Genomic DNA, 6000 nt, shown 5'->3' on the forward strand with positions numbered 1-6000 from the left:
TCACACAAGGGACTAGATTTCAGCATACGAATTTGGGGGAATGTAAACATTCAGTCTATAGCACTCAGAGAACTGAAGAAAATCCTGACCAACCTGGCCTCGGAAAGGATGAAGCCAGGAGGCCTTGGAGAGTGCAGGCCTCAGGACCACCTCCTCAGGAGCTACCATGGGATAAATCTGTCCTGTTTTCTGTTCCCGTGCTACTCACTGAAGATTAAAACTCCCAACAAAAGAGTGAGCTGGCCTTGGTTCTGGGGCAAAAGGCCAGTTCTTCCTATGCCTCCAAGTTCTGGTATGAAACCCCAATAGTCCAAGATTTCTAGCCTTCCAGGCCATTTCGAAGGTTTAGGTAGGTGTCAGAGGAAGAAGCTAGGACATGTTTTATGTAACTATTTGTTAGCCTTGTTCATCATTATAAAAGTTAACGGTGGGCTTGAATATGGGGACCCCTCTCACTGGGTTTTTTTTTTCTATCTGTTTATTTACTTCTTTATTTGCTATGCCGGGTCTTAGTTGCAGCACGCAGGCTCTAGTTCCCTGATCAGGGATCGAACCCAGGCCTCCTGCATCAGGAGCTCAGAGTCTTAGCCAGTGGACCACAATCATTTTTTTCTGTCGTGATTCCCATCCAGCTCCTAAACTGAGACCCTCCGCCTGCCGCCCCATGTGAAGAGCTAGCCCCAGCTCACACTGCAGCACAGAATCAAACTGTTCTGGAATCATGTGGGGGAACAACAGCCCCTAATTTCCTGCAAGACTGAGCCCTGTGTCTCCAGCTCATCACTCAGCACCTCCCTTGTGGGCAGCTGCCATGCCAGAGATGCTGGGATGTGAGTAGGACAGCTGTGAGTAGGACAGACAGAGAGCTCTGCAGCCAGGAAGCGTGCCATCTAATTGAGAGAGAGAGAGACATGAAACAAACACACACAAATATTTAATTAAAACTGTGCTGAGCTCTAGAGAGGAAAAGAACTGAACCTTGTGAGCACGAATAATGAAGGAGAAGAATAGAGTTGGTAAGGGGCAACCACCAGGGCCTTGTCTGAGGAGGGACATTCCCTCTGAGACCGGCATGGACAGTACTTAGAGATGCAAAGTAGGGAGGTCCTCCACGCAGAGGATAAGAGAGCCAGAAGCCCTTCTAGAAAGGCATATACCTTGGGATATACGAACGTCTGAAGGATGGAGGGTAATGAGCAAGGGGGACTCTGGGAGAAGACAGCAGAGATCAGAGCACTCAGGGTCTGGTAGGACATGGTATTATTTAAAATTTAATTCTTAGAGTAAAAGGAGGCCACTGAAGAGTTTTAAGAAGGGAAATGATATAATCAGAATTACATTAATCAGACTTACATTTTTAAAAGCTCCCTCTGGGGGTCTTGTGAAGAATGGATTGCAGGGACAGGGTAGGGGGAGGAGTGGTTTGGGGGCAGGAGGGTGAATGTGGGAAGGGATGAGGGGAGTGGTTCGGGGGGAGGAGGGTGAATGCAGTAAGTGCAGGGATCCTGGCAAGATGCGATGACAGCCTGGAATTTAGGTGCACAAGCGCAGGGGGTTGGGTGGAGAAGTGAATGGACTAGAGAAATATCTAGGAGCTAGAACAAAGTGTGTGAAAAGTGTTAATAGCTCAGTCGTGTCCGACTCTGCGACCCGCTCACCAGGCTCCTCTGTCCATGGGATCTCCCAGGCAAGAATACTGGCGTGGGTAGCCATTCTCTTCTCCAGGAGATCTTCCCAACCCAGGGATTGAACCTGGGTTCCCCACATTGCGGGCAGATTCTTTTCTGTCTGAGCCACCACAAGATTTTGGAATATGTGAGGGCTACATGGGTGGGATGTCTGACCTGAGGAGCAAGGCAGGTAGAGGTACCACTTACCCAAACCGGAAATACAGAGAGAAGGGCAAGTTTTAGGGGGAAGTTAATTGTCCCTTAATTATCAGGGAATAGGACTTTAAAAGGAACAAGACATTTGGAGGCTGAACAATGTATTGTGTGAAATCATGTGAAAATAAAATGCTCAAATGTAGGTAATTTCAAACAATGCAACCTTATAATTTAAACGTAAATCGATTTAAGGAAGAGAAGCCATTGATCCCTCTTCCCCGGCTCCACTCCCTCTCAGGACAGCTGTTTCATGCCTGTAACTAGTAAATTTCTCCATTCAGATCCAGAATTACATTCTAGACCCCAACACAAACCTGAGGCTGTAGGGACGGCAAGACATCTCAGGCACACAGGGCCTCCCACAGCACGCTCAGCACAAACTGCCCCAGCTGATCCTGTCCTGGTTTGTTTTTCCGCCACCTGGCCTGAGTCCTACCTACTCACCCCAGAAAGCCCTGAAACATTCAAGACTCGAGGTTGATAATGATGAGGGTGAGCTGGAGATGCCTCACTGGCCATGAGGGGCCACTCTGGACCCCAACACTCTCTGAATGCAACCCACCCCACAGCATTCAGAGTCCCACCTAGATTGTCCAGGGGGAGCCCCAATGAGGTCTCAGGAGAGCCTTTCCAAGCAGAGCCAGTGTCCTGGTCAGAGAAGAGCAGCTCATCACTCACTCCACAGGAGTCACTGCCAGGCACCACGATTGTCCTGAAGAGATCAGTCTCACCAACCAGCTCAGGGCGTCCTTTTGTGGGGGCGGGGCAGGGCGGGGCCTGGAGAGGAGCCCCCTCAGATCAGGCTGGCTGGGCAAAGGAGAGCTTCCGGGATGGAGACCAGTGCCTGCCAGCAGGGGGCTCTCGGCCCCAGAGTTGGAGTAAGGTCAAAGCAGAGACCATCTCTGGGTACCTAGTGCTCTGAACCTGGAATGATTCTTAGCCAGTGGGTACCCAGGCAAAGGGAGGACAAGGCCAAGAGTCGGGGGCAGCATGAGTCACGGCCTTGGGCCGGGAGAGGAGGGCACTAGTGATCTGCTGTGCTCCATCCCTTGAAGCTGTGGCCATCTGGCCATCACTGTCCACAGTAAAAATCCTTCCCCCGACATACAGTCTCCTATGAGACTGTCTGAGCACCCATTTGGAGGGACACACAAACATCACCAAGTTGCCTCTTTTTCTCGGGGACCAACATAGCTTTAATGCTGCCATCAGAGCACGGCCTCATTCCTGGAGAACTGAGTCAGCCAAGTCCTTCATGCTAAAGCTAAGAAGAATGTCAGGGAAGTCTGGGGAAGATGGAGAGGAAGCTGGAGTGCTGGACAGATGAGGCTTCATGGTCATTTTCAGCAGAAGACATGAGGGCCCTCAGTCTGGAGCATGGAGGAGGACACACCCCTTACCGGGGAGCATACCAGCTGACACACACACACCCTCCCCCGCCCCCCAGCCCCACCCTGGGAGTCCTTAAGATGGAGATGACTCAGCAATTAGCAGCCCCAGCCCACACCCTCCATTCCAGACAGGCCAGCCTTTGCCTGTCCCTGACTCCGTTCAAGCTCGTGCACTTTGATCATTTCTGCAGGTTCTTCCCCTGCCTCCCAGACTAGAATATATCCCTTTATCCACCTTGTTCTCCAATCCAAGTTTTGAAGTCCAGCTCTAGGCACTCCTTCTCTAAGAAACCTTCCTTCAAGGAATCTCAGAGCATCACCTCTCCCGCTTTGCATTAAACTGAATCAATAATCGTGTGCATCACTCTTCAATTTTTCCAAATGGATTAATGACCTCCCTAGAGAGGCCAGGAGATCCTGGAAGGGTCAGGTTTAATGCCCTGGTCTTACCACCGACGCACAGTAAGTTGTAATGCACTAAGTGGCTAATGCAGAAGCTGGGGACATACAGGTGGACAACAAGTGACCATGCTTCAGACATCCCCTCAGTAAGGAAGCCAAAAGTGTCCAGTTGGAAGATTCATTTCACCCTGGCTTCTCTGCTGAGAATAAGTGCAAGTGAAAAAGCGGGGAAGCAGGGGGATGCATGGAGTCACTCTTGCTGTAACCCAGGCAAGAGATGATGGTGGCTTGGAGCCAGCAGATAACAGTGGTGGACGAGAGGCTGGTCCGTGTTGGATCCACTGTGAAGGGAGACAGTTCCTAACAGATCGGATGTGTTGGGGAGACAGGTGAGTGTAAGAAAGGTTTTAAGGAAAGACATAGTGGCTATCGACTGCAGTGGGCAAGATGCTGGGAAAGTGGATCAGGGGCAGGGTTTGGGGCATGCTGAGTTTGAGATGTCTGTTACATATCTAAGTAGGTAGGGGAGTGTGCAGTGTGGGAGATGGGCCTGGCCTGGGTGGATAAATTTGGGTTTTGTAGGCATATCGATTTTATTTATATATTTGGGGTATACTATTTTTTATTACTATTATTTTTCAAACAATGACCTTAAGTATATACTGGCCATACATTCAGGCTTGATATAAAGATAAATGGACAGGCAATTCTCAAGGTACAATGTATTCAACAATTAGAGACAATCTAGGGGATGGTATAACTATATACAACTCTATACACTCAGGAGCACAAGGATAGGGACAAGCTATGCAATTGAAGGAAAGACCCCAGCCATTCAGGACTAAGCAGAGGTCACTGGGCATATCCATTTTAGACGGATGGATAGATAGAAAGGTAGGGGCCAACTGGGAGATGATTCCCACCCTCCTTCGTCACTTTCTCTAACTCAGTGTTACATTCCTAGAAAGGCTAATGAGTACTGAAAGGAAGGAATCTTATTTCCCCACAGGAACAATGTTATCATTGCAGATCAGGCTCCTGCCCAAGAACCTGTTGCTCAATTTTTTAATGGCAGTAATCTATTTCCACAAGTCCTTAATAAACCGAACGGGAAGCCTACACACTGTATAAGAAAAAGCTTCCTAAGGAGCCTGTTAGTCCAAGAACAGGGGCACCTTGACCTGTTTAGTAGAGCCATGCCTAATGTCCACTTGCCCTGGTCCAGGGAGGCCTGGGGCATCAGTGGGAGATTTCCCAGGTCCTGCCTGACTCTGCTTATTGGCTTCCAGGCCCTTTTAGGGAGGACAGTTTTCACATGCACTTTTGAGAAGGATCTGGGGGGCTATTTGTGGCTTTTTCCATCATGTGCCCCTGAAGGCATCGGCGGCATTGGCTATTGTCACCCCAAGTTGGGGGAGGAGTTGATTGTCTGTCTGATTGTCATCCATCACACTAAGTTCAAGGAAGGTCAGCTCATGGAGAGATTCTGAACTCTTGAAAGGAGTAGATGTTGAGAACAGAGGTGACACAGCCCTGCCCTCGGTGGAAGCCTAGTCTGACGGATGTGAGAAGATGACGGGGCATTCCCAGGACAGGGCAGAGATGGCAAAGCCAACACCACTTCCCTTTATCTGGGAGACTGCAATCTTAGAACGGGACATAGTTAGGCCGCCTTTCTGAGGAACTGACGCAGGATGAGAAAGAGGATGTGAGCGGGGAGAGGGCTATAGACAAGGAAAACAGCCTCCACCGAGGGACCGAGTCCAGGTGGGGGCTGCGGCTGTGGCGGGGGCTGGGAGCTGAATCCGAGTTGAGAGGGGAGCCACTTGCAAGTTCAGGCAAGTCACAGCAGGGAGGGCAGGCGTCCCATGGCTGCAAGTGGCATCCAGGCAGAAGGTGGGCGGCGGGGAGGGGTGCCCTGACCAGGAGGTGTCTGTGGGGCCTGACAGGCCGCAAGCGGGGCCTGTAGTGCACGGAAGGGGCTCGGTTCCAAGGTGGAGCTGATTCTCCCAAAAATGTTGAAGAAAATCTCCGTGCCCTCTGCTGGGATGGTCCCCCCTCAGCTTTGGGAGGGCTGTGTGAATACTCTGCTGGAGGGGCCACCAGGTCAGTCCTCCATGGGGCACCACAGTCGGCACTGGGTCCAGGGAGGCAGTCCATGCGGCCTGATTCCCAGGAGCTGCGAGCAGGCAGATGTGAAAGGTCACAGAGGGCACTCCCCGGTCCTGGGAGGCGGCGCCGGTCGCTCCGGCAGCTCCTCCTCAGGCCTGGCTCGGGCCCTGCTGAGCTTGTGTTTCAGGTGCTTCCTGTTATTATTAGTA

Source organism: Moschus berezovskii, chromosome 4 (genome assembly GCF_049115385.1).
Source record: "Moschus berezovskii isolate FMDL1 chromosome 4, NW_MosBer_1.0, whole genome shotgun sequence".
In the NCBI taxonomy this organism is placed as follows: domain Eukaryota; kingdom Metazoa; phylum Chordata; class Mammalia; order Artiodactyla; family Moschidae; genus Moschus; species Moschus berezovskii.